General features: G+C 40.1%; 1 long non-coding RNA gene across 1 annotated transcript; it reads left to right on the top strand.

Moving 5' to 3' along the window:
- The first annotated feature begins 6,530 nt into the window (after nt 1-6,530).
- LOC140691308 (uncharacterized) lies at nt 6,531-8,873 on the top strand. Its single transcript, XR_012066911.1, has 2 exons — nt 6,531-6,725; nt 8,608-8,873. It is a non-coding gene; the product is annotated as an uncharacterized lncRNA (long non-coding RNA).
- The last annotated feature ends 2,690 nt before the right edge of the window (nt 8,874-11,563 follow it).

Genomic DNA, 11,563 nt, shown 5'->3' with positions numbered 1-11,563 from the left:
TCCTCTGGGCCGTTAATGGGGGCTCTTCCAGCAGGAAGGGGATTATGTAGTCCAATCCCCTGACACTACCATCTTCGGAGCCAATAGAAACCCTGTTTAACATCTTCCCTGCCATCAGATACTATATAAAAGGAAACTTTCTGAAGTTCGAACACCAATTAGATGCTGAATCTTAAATATCTCCTTATATGAGATACAAGGTTTTCTGACGTCAGGTGTCATTCTGTCCTTAAAGCTGATACAGAAGAGCTGTATTTTAAAAAGCTATGTATGTATAAGGCTTTCTTTTCTCCACCCCAGGGATCCAGCTCATTGGCTGGTTCAGTTCAGCTGGTGGGATCAGCCAGATGCACTGTTTCTGGGTCGGTTCTACCACCCCACCGGCCCAAGAAAAGATGAGTTTTTTCAAAATTGAGCTTAGGTCTCCAGTGTCAAGTGACCAACATGTTGTGGCTGCAAAGAAATGAAGAAATATCTAACAGTGAGAACAAAAATCAGCAAACGACAAAATTGGGATTAGAAGGATGAAAAGTTCTCAGGTAAATGAAAAAAAGGTGAGATGAACAACAAAGGGACATACTGTTGGCTTCATGGGGTGGGCTGTCCTCTCCTTCCATTTCTTTTTGGTGCATGAAAGCCTCATAGATCCAGGCCTCCTGATGGCCCTGAACAGGCCTAAAGTCTTTCCTTCCCTCACATCACAGAGAAGCTCTTGCCCCCAAGACTACCATGACCAGTACAGATGCCTCGCCTGGGAATAAATTATAGTTCCCTGGGACATGGTGGGATGACAGATTACAAACTGATTATAAGATGAATCCCCTTGTTAGAATGTGGCAATCTGCACCTGATAATCCAGGCTTCAGTGATTAGAAAGTGTGTGCCCTCCGGCTCCTGGGTCCTCTTTTTCAACAATACTGTCCCTATGCCTCCTTTCCTTCCATTCATTTTCATATAAACCAGTTAGGCCATTTTCACATTCTTTTCAGGCCTCTTTGAATAAATAAGTAAGATGGTTGTCATTACAGTGCTTGGAAATGCAATCGGTTTTACACAAATTGCTGATCTCAGCCTTGCTATCTACAAAACAAGTACTCGGCGTGTTCTCACTTTAGAAATTTTTAAAATGTTTATTGAGATATGAAAAACATAGAACATTGTGTAAATTTAAGGCATACAGCATGTTGATTTGATCATTTATATGTTGCAATATGATTAGCACCACAGCATTAGCTAACACCTTTATCACGTCACAGAATTATCGTCTCTTTTTTGTGGTGGAAATAATAAAGATGTAATCTCTTAGTAACTTGGACGTTTATAATACAGTATTGTTGTCCATGATCACCATTAGATATCCAGGACTTATTTATTTTCTGATTGCAACTTTGTAACCCTCAACAACATCTCCCCAAAACCCCAACCCACAGCCCCTGGCAACTGGCTCTCTACTCTCTGTTTATATGAGTTCATTTTTTTTTTTGACTCGATAGTGTTTGTCTTTCTTTCTGACTTACCCCACTTAGCATAATGTAGTGCCAGTTGTTGATTTTTGCTTTTGTTGTCTATGTTTTTAAGGTCATATCCAAAAAAGTCATTCATTGCCAAGACCAATATCAAGAAGCTTCTTCCCTATGTTTTCTCCCAGGAGTTTATGGTGTCAGATCTTATGTTAAAGTTTTTAATATTTTATGAGTTAACTTTTGTGAGTGATATAAGATAGAAGCCTAAATTAATTTTTCTGCATGTGGTTATCCAGCATTCCCAGCACCATTTGTGGAAGATACTATTCTTTCCCCATCGAGATTTTTGGCTTCCTTGTCAAATATTAGTTGATTGAGGATGTGAGGGTTTATTTCTGGGCTGTCTATTCTGGTCCTTTGGTCTACATGTGTATTTTTGTGCCAGTGCCACACTGTTTTAACTACAATAGCTTTGTAGTATAGTTTCAAATCAGAAAGTGTGATGTCTGACTTTGTTCTTCTTTCTCACAATTGCTTTATCTGTTTGGTGTCTTTTGTGGTTCTATACAAATTTTAGGATTGTTTTTCTATTTCTATGAAAAATGCCATTGGGATTTTAAGGGGTTGTGTTGAATCTATAGATGGTTTTAGAAAGTATGGACATTTTAACAACATGAATTCTTCTAATCCATGAACATGGGATATCTTTCCACTAGTTTGTTTTGTTTTCAACTTCTTTCATAAAATTCTTGTAATTCTCACTGTACCAATCTTTCATGTCTTTGGTAAGTGTATTCCTAAGTATTTGATTATTTTTGATGCCACTGTGAATGGGATAGTTTACTTCTTTTTCAGATGTTTCATTGTTAGTGTTTAGAAACACAATTAATTTCTATACGTTGATTTTACATCCTGCACTTTACTGTTGATTAGTCATTTTAAGCTAAGAGCAACTTCTCTTTGATTGTAAGTTTCCCCCTTTTACTTCCCCCTTTTTATATTTTTGATGTCACAATTTACCTCTTTTTATATTGTGTATTCCTTAAAAAAATTATAGTAGCTATAGTTACTTTCAATACTCATTTCCTTTAACCTTTATGGTATAGTTAAGTGGTTAACACATCACCCTATTACAGAATTAGAGTTTCCTAAATCTGACTATCTATCTATCTGTATCTCTCTCTATATATATATCTTTATGAGTGTGCTATATGCTGTCATATGTTTTCATGTTGCTAATTAGTGTCTTTTCATTTAAGCTTGAAGAACTCCTTTCAGCCTTTTGTGCAAGACAAGTCTAGTGGTGATGAAATCTCTCAGCTTTGTCTGGGAGAACCTTTTATTTCTCCTTCATATGGGAAGGATAACTTTGGATAGAGTATTCTTGGCTGGTTAATTTTTTTCTTTCAACCCTTTGAATATGACATTCCACTCTCTCCTGGCCTATAGAGTGTTGAAAAATGTGCTGTTAGCCTAATGGGGGTTTCTTATAGGTTATAAATGGTCCCCACACACCTCGCCCACCAGTTGCTTTCCATATTCTCTCTTTATCTTTGATTTTGACAGTTTCATTATAATGCACCTTGGATCCATTCTTTTTGCAAGGGCTAATAAGGTGATCTATCAGTCTTTCCCAGGTTTTGGGAAGTCCTCAGCTAATGTTTTTTTAAATAAACTTTCTGCCCCTTTCTCCCTTTCATGTTCTTCTGGAATCCTGATTACTCTAACATTTGTTCTTTTGTTGGAATCCCACAGACCACATAGACTTTCTTTACTTTCTTTCCTTCTTTATATTTTGTTCTCTGCTGACTGGGCTTTTCAGAATTCCTGACCTCTAGATCACTCAGTCTTCTGTTTGCAGACTGCTGCTGCACATGCTTTTTATTATAATTTTCATTTCATTTATTGAATCCTTCAGTTCTAGAATTTCTGTTTAGTTTTTTTTTTTTTAATGAATTCTATCTCTTTGGCAAATATCTCATTTTGCTCCTGTATTGTTTTCCTGGCTTTATATTGAATTGTCTTGCATCAGAAGGTAATTTAGATATGACTAGTATTTTATAGAAAAATTTTTGGAAGTGGTTACTGACAGAATCATGGAGGTTAATTGTCAAGATACAGCGACACATAATTTTGGATGAAAGTTAAAAAAATATTCTAAATTTTCTGAACTTGGTTTACATTGCTTCTCAAAAGGCTGTCAACATGCATCTAGCAGACTGATGTCCCTACTTTATGCACTACTAAAACTAAACATAGGAACTTCCCTGGAAATAGCATTATCGCCAAACCAACTTAGAAAGTTAACAAGCAAGAGCCAAATGTTTGGCACATTAGCAATTTTAAATTTATTTAACACTGTATATAGTGTTCTTTCAAAGTTTAAATATAGTCATTTAATATATGGAATCACTGTTTCACAGATAACTTCTTGTGTAGTTATAGTTGTCAAATGACAAATTTTATTAATATGATAGCAATTCTCTTTATCAACAATATGTAGACACACATGAACTGTGACTATAGATTTGGTAATTCTTTTATTCACCTCTGTTTTGGTTGTTCCAGTTATATATTAAAATACAACTTTATGTTTGTTAAGTCTAATAAAAATCTGAGCTTGTTAAAAAAAAAACTAGAATTTTGTTTCAATTACCATAGTGGTGGTTTTGTATTTTAAGAGATTATTCTGTTTGATTATTATGTTCTCTCTGTTCAATAACTGAAGCAGGTAGACTCAATATATTTGTGATACTAAATATGTGATGTTTAAGGATGAACAATGTAAAATCAGTGCCATGGTCTTCAGTGTTCTATCCATTTATTTGGTTCTGATCCAACAAGAAAAAGCTCTCAAAATTTAATGTAAAATGTATACTTAATGTATAAGGCAAATGAATCAAAGATACAAAAATGAATCAGAGGTACAAAAGGTGTCTGTGGTGGGTGCTGTGTTTTGACCCTCTTTCTGACTAAAGCACTCATTTCCCAGCTGCTGCAGGTAATGGTAGCCATCCATTCCTTGGGGGGAGTCCTCACCCAATGAATGAAGTCCTCACCTCACTTCAGTACATAGTTATTTTAATCCAGCCCTTTTGCTTCCATTTGGGATGAACATAAAGGAATGTTCCAGCTCCCTGTGGGATCAACTGAGCTTTTCTTGCGAGTGCATCACAGTTCAACTTCTCCCCCATTCAATCTGCCTCTTTTGATCTCCTAAGAGAGTATTCCTCAAGAAACTTCCTGTCCTTGAATCTCTTTCTCACAGCTTATTTCCTGAGGAACTCGGCTCATAACAGCTATTTCTGCTATAATGAAAAATATCCAGCCACTAGTAGTGACTATTTAAAATATCAGTTCTTGGTCCTCACTTTGGCGCATCATAGGAAGATGAATTGGAGGGTTTGGTTCGGGGTTTGCTACTGTGTGCATTTCTGTAAGCTCTACAGAGTGATGCTGATACCTTGAAGTATGGGTCATCCAAAAAAGGACTGAACACAGTTCGTTTCGATTACACAGCCCATGCCACTTTCCAGGATGTGTTCATACAAATCAGTGGCTATCTGAAGGCATTGTTCGTCTTTTTTGTACTTTCTATCATGTCTCTGTTCTGGTTGCCTGGGGAGGCTGCCTTTGGCCTAGGACATGGGAGCACCTGGCTGGTCAAGGTGCAGAGCAGGTGCAGAGATGGTCCCCACCACAGGCCCAGAGCTTGCAGTCACTGCAAGAACACAAGGGAAAAGAGGATGCTGGAGTGAAGTGCCCTGGTGAGTAGAGAGGTCTGGGCTCTGGACTGAAACTCTGTAAAGGAGAATTTGTTTTGGGATCTTTGAGGATAAGCTATGTACTAGGTTGAATAGTGTCCCTCCCCCTAAGTTCATGTCCAGCCAGAGCTTCAGAATGTGACCTTATTTAGAAATAGTGTCTTTGTAGATGTAATCAGTTTAAGATGAGGTCTCACTGGATTAGGGTGGTCCTTAATACAAAGACTAGCATCCTTCTAAAAAAAGAGACATTTAAACGCAGACATAGAGAGAATATCATGTGAAAACAGGAGACACAAGGACAACACTTTGTGATGATGGAGGCAGAGACTGGAGTGATGTACCTACAAGCCAAGGAATGCCAAGGATTGCTGACAATCACCAGAGGCTGGGAAGAGGCAAGAAAAGATCCTCCCCAAAAGCCTCCAGAGGTAGCAGGGACCTGCTGACACCTTGACTTTGGATTTCTAGCCTCCAGAACTATGAGGGAATACATGTCTGTTTGAAGTTACTTAGTTTGTGTTAATTTGTTATGGTAGCCTTAGGAAACAGGGCAGCAATGCAAAAAAAAAAAAGTTTTTTCAAGAAGTGCTTCCACAGACCATACGTGTTCTCACACCAGGAGAGGCTCTGGCCGGAGTTGTTGGATTTCTCTAGACACTTTTGGGAGGGGCCCTAGGGCCTCCCAGGAATAAAGGGTGAGGGAGTCAGGGGGCATATCCTGGTGGTGTTCGGACAACCCTAGGTTCTTTCTTTGCTGTCCAGTTGATGGGGAAGTTTTGTGTCATATTTAAACAGGTATGGTGTTCCATTCCTTCTGTCTTATATGGCAGGAGAGATAGTCTTTCTGGTGCCCACCGTTCAGACAGGACTGGATGTGCACTGAGGGGATGTTCAGAAAAGGATCAGGAGCCTTTCTTGGGACATTTTTCTCCACTTCGGCTGACTTGGGGCAGAAGAGTTGGGGACACAGACCACTCTGCCATGCATGTAGGTACTTTTGCCTTTGGGGACAGTCTCATCCTGAACAGGATGCTCTGAGCCTTCTCTCTCCCTGCTCTAATGTGGGCCGGCTTATCCCTGCAAAGGGGGCTGGATGTGATGCTTCTGAACCATGATTCCATGACCGTTGTGAATCTCCCTGATATTCCCTAGTATTCTCCTCTGTAACTTCTCAGACTGGTATAAGATGGCACTGAGATCTCCAAAGGAAAGAGACCAGGTCAGTCCCTGCCAGGCTCTCACAATCTCCCATTCTGTCTTAAGCTGTGACCTCATCACTCTGGGCACTCAGCAGGTGACAGTAAGGGGCAGGATCCCCCCATGTCCTTTCCCACCCTGAGGATATGTTTTTTTTTAGGAGACCATTCAGGCTCCCACACTGGCCCTGGGATCATCTTTGTGACAGTCATCCTTGGTTGCACCCTGGCACTCTGCATCTTTCTTTTTTTCATTTTCCTGGCGATAAAGCAGTGCAGAAAGAAAACAAAGTGTGAAGGTAGGCTCCAAAATGGAGATGAGGATGAGGAGAGCTGTGGGCAATGGATGAGGAGGGACACACTGTGATGTGGGATACTGAATATGCACCTTGTCCTTATTACTTTTTTCTGGAAAATGATACCTGTGCTTCTTTGGATTCTTAAGTCTCTGTGATCTTGAACTAGGAGTGCTAAGGAAACATGGCATCATACAGAACAGCAGTAAGTTTAGCATCAGTTATAGAGACACAAGTTAGGACTGGGCCTGGAATTCTGGGTTGAAGGATAAGACATGAAGAAGTTAGTGGTTCTGATGAGCTGAGAGCAGCCCCAGACTTCAAAGGTGGCTCCATGTGCAGGTGTTTCAAGATGAGTTTCTGACTCAGAACCTTGGTATCAATCTTGTCCGCATGTAAATACTGTCTGTGTGAGGTTGTACACGAGGATATCGATGAGGAATGTGAGACTTGGGAGGAGAGACAGCTGGAGTCAGGTGGATGTCCCTCACCCTCCCAAGCGTGCTCTTTGGAACATACACTATCACCTGGAGTGATTCACAGCATCTGTGGGCACAGCGTCTACACATGGCTTCCCTGAGTCCCACCTCAGAACCTTTTGATAGTTTTGGAATAAGAGGGTCTGCATTTTATTTTGCACCAGGCCCCACCCCCTCACAACCCGCCGCCAAATTCTGTTGTCCAGAAAAGATTCCCTTAGGGACAAGTAAAAGGGAAGCCTGACATCTTACATAGTCTTACTTTCTCAGAAGATGCCTTTGAGCCCCTAACTGTCAATCTTTCCTGTAGAGACAAGATGTGGGTTGGCCCGTATTTCTTAATTATGACTAGAATTGGCTTCCCAAGTCATTTCAGTTATTTCCATATATCTTTAGGGAGGATGGGAATAGATCAGACTTCATAGCAGGTACCTTCCTGCCGTTACAGCCATGAGTGTATTGTTTGATGCTGTGACATATTTTCTCAATCACAACAATCACATAGATTATCTAAAGATTTCTTTCGGTTAATTCAAAATGCGACCAAGTGAGAGATACAGTTAAAATGGCAAAGCATAGATATTAAGACACATTGTGATACTCCATAGCTACTAAAATGTTAAGGTTACTCTAATAAGTGTGCTTTCATGGAGGCAAACTTTGGGTAAAAGGTGAGACTCACTCCATATTTCCTTAAGATCCATGGCAGGACTGATTTCATAACTTTCAGGGTCCAATGTAAAATGAGAATGTGGGATTCCTTGTTGAAAAATTATTTAGAGGTTGAAGATGGTGACAGCAGAACTTTAAACCAAGCACAGGGCTCTGCTGAGCGTAAGTTGCATGTTCACAAAGCTGGCTATGACCCACAGAATTTCAGAGCTGGAGGGCCCAATAAACCATCTTTATCATGGCTGTGGGAGGGCAGTGGGGTCCCTTGGGAGGAGAGAAACCAAAGCAGCTGAAGCCTTGGAGGACTTTGAGAAAAGGCCGGGATTATCCTTGCAGACATTTGGGAAATCAGGATCTGGTCCCTAAGTGTCCTTATGGAATAGATGGTAATGAAGTTGTACCTTCCTATCACCAAATTCCTCTGATTTAGTCCAGTCTTACTGGGAAAAGTCAGATGCTCACAATTCCTTTCTCTGGTTTCATGTACCTACTGTTTGTATAGATGTCATAGAAGTTTTTAGACTCTGTTACAGGTACTTCCTAGACGGTGATCTGAGATCAAAAGTTTGTATCTAATATGCTTTTCCTGGTGTGCTTTATTTCGGGCAGAAATGTTTTCAATCTGAGTCTCCAGGAATGCTGTTTTCACCTGGCCCATGACTCTGATGCCTCTAGAGGGCTCTGTTTAGTCTCCAAGTCATAATCATAATGAGGCCCTAAATTTGCTGTTGCAGGTTGGTTTTCACATTCCTCCAGGAAAGAAGATCTGGAAAAGGAGAAGCTCTTGACTGAAGAATATGAGCTTGGATGTGAGGATGCTGAGCTTGGAGGCAGTGGAATTTCAACTGAAGAAGAAATATGCGCCTATTGAAACTCCTATTGCATTTTAGTCCAGACTAGAGGCTCAGAAAATGTCGCTGTCTATGTCCAGAAAGAATAATGCTGATTTGTGTTCCATTTTCACATAGATTGTTCAATAATAAATATTTTGGTCCTTTCAGAGCAGTTCTGTGTTATTGAGAAAGTTTTATGAACATCTAGAGACTTTTGACACAAACTGCTTTTACAGTATTCATACCCTAGCCACTTAGATCCAAACATATATTTTCTTCTCCAGAGTGAAACCCTAGTTAAGTGATCAATGGTCAGACTGGGGAGAGAAGCTGAATCCAGATCCAGAGTTGAGGTCTGTCTTCTCCCAAGATGACCTCATAGTAAGAACACTTGAATATTCTAGGAATGTTCTATCCTAATTACATTGTCTTTTCTTGCATAATTTTGGCCCCTCCCCCTAGAGTCTGGGATTTGATTTCATGGAGGTAGATGTAGGTGCAGCAGAACTTTCCTAGCGAAAATCAATCTAAAAACTTCTCAGAGGCATAACTGGAATAGGAAAGTACAGAAGCAGAATGTTTTTTCTGTCAACTTTGTAACTTTGGTTGTGAAGATTCTTTACCTTCAACTTATTTTCAAACCCAGTTCTGTCTTCTCATGACTGAGCTACTGGGTATAGTGCGTAATGTGTGCTAGTGGTTAATTTAAATGAAGATTATTTCTTATATCTTCATGTGCAGTGACATTTTAAAAAGTAAATCAATTCAAGTTACCCCATAGTATCATCAGATTTTAGTTGGGAAAACAAATTTTGGTTCCCTGTTCTCACTTCCTGTGGTTATAGAAGGTCAGAAGCTATGTTGCCTCCTGGCAAACAAGAGGAGTGCTGGTTGCTGGGTGAGGGTCAAGGTTAGAGATGATTCACTAGGAGTTGGACCATTCTTGTTCCTCAGCATGCCATAGCCATGGTGAATGTGGACAGTCTTCTCAGCTCGCAGCCTACGAGATACTGGTGCATGGTATCTTGGAAAATAGTTCTATTATAAGCAGTTATACACTCTCTCTAAAATTATCCTCTAGTCTACTATCTCTGAATTACTTGTTTTGAAGAAATAAACCCCATAGATTCAAGCTAGGAGTCAAATGATAAACCCTTACAAGAAAAAAGTGCCTGCTTTCACCCCCAAATCCCATCCTAATGTGTACCTATTAGTAGAAAGGGAAGAGAATGAGGTCCTTAAGATCTTACCGATTGCGTTACAATCAATAGGGTTACATATTACACAGAGCAGGGTCACACTTGCTAATCTTCTGAGCTTCCTGGGAAAATCATTGGAGTACACACATCTGCTGGGGACACATACAACATCGACATATAACACGCCCAAGTTCTCAGATCCTTTGGCTAATAAGAAATGGAATGGTTTGAATCGTCAGCTTTGTATACTATCCCTGGTATATCTAATAGACCTTGGATGTGTTCGGGCCATCGTACTTCTAACTACTACTTCCTGAAAGAGTGTTTTGAATTCCCAAGCTCTTTTCTCCCCCGATGCCTCCTATTTTCTCTCCGCCCCATTTCGGCTAATGTGTGGACATTTTGCCACTGCTTCCTTTTTCAAAACATTCCCATCAAAAGCTTATTTTATGCAGCGAATATTTACTGAAGTTTAGTGTTAAAGTGGGGAGAAGAAGGGGTACAGCCTGGTGCAAGATGTAAGTAATTAGCAGACTTGACCTAATCTTTTATTTTTTTTTTCTTTTCAAATTTTAATTTATTTTTTTTGTTGAGTTATAGTCAGTTTACAATGTTGTGCAATTTCTGGTGTACAGCACAATTTTTCAGTCATGCATGAATATACATATATTCATTTTCATGTTCTTTTTCACCGTGAGCCACTACAAGATCTTGAATATACCTCCCCGTGCTCTACAGAATGAACTTGTTTGTCTAGATGTGACCTAATCTTAGGATCCCACTATTGTTCTCTCCCACCAGCTCTGCCCAAGAGAATTTCTGTTGGTTTCTCTTTTTGTTTTTCATCCTGTCAACAACACCTAGTACACGCTCTCCTGTCTCTCTACTGACCTTTCTTAATTTCTTTTTCTAACAAGTTTGCAATACCTCCCATAAATGCTCCTGAAATTGACCCTCTGCCTCCGGTATAGGGAGGGACTGGGAGGCAAAAACCAACAAAACATCCTTCCTCCAACAAAGACGAGGTAGAAGAATTTTGACCACTTCATATCACATGTTTGATTTGTCGTCAGGAAATCAGAGAGAAGGTCTATCTTTTTAGCAGCCCCTGCCTGGCCAGCTCTTTGTTCCCCGACTCTCACATTTGAGGTATCTTTGTGCACAAGCTGATCCCACTAAACAGAATTTGCACATTCTGCCTATTCGGCGATGAGGGCAGCCCTGTGCTTTGTTTCTGGCAGGGACTGCCTACATTTTTGTATAGGAACAGGGCAGAATTTCAGCATATACACGTTAGTCATTAGTAGGTACACACAGGAACCCCTTGTCCACACAACAGACATGCTATAAGGAATATAAAGTCAATGATAATACTTGGGCATTGGCCGACCTCCTGTAATAAAATACACACATAGAGTGTTAACTTTTGCTATTACCCACAGCCCTCCCCCTTCTCCTGAATGCACAAGCAACGGCTGCTATTTCTTTGATATGGCAGAATTTTCCTTCCTGTCACATACCACTGTGGTTATAATCGCAAATGGGCTTAATGATGAACAGGAAAACACCCTGCACCTTTAGTAATATCTGATTAACTGTAATGTAGGAGGCCTTGCTGATCTCTGCTCGGCAGAAATCTGTGGTGTACGTTGTCTATC

Source organism: Vicugna pacos, chromosome 34 (genome assembly GCF_048564905.1).
Source record: "Vicugna pacos chromosome 34, VicPac4, whole genome shotgun sequence".
In the NCBI taxonomy this organism is placed as follows: Eukaryota; Metazoa; Chordata; class Mammalia; order Artiodactyla; family Camelidae; genus Vicugna; species Vicugna pacos.
This window is presented reverse-complemented; position numbering and strand designations above follow the sequence as displayed.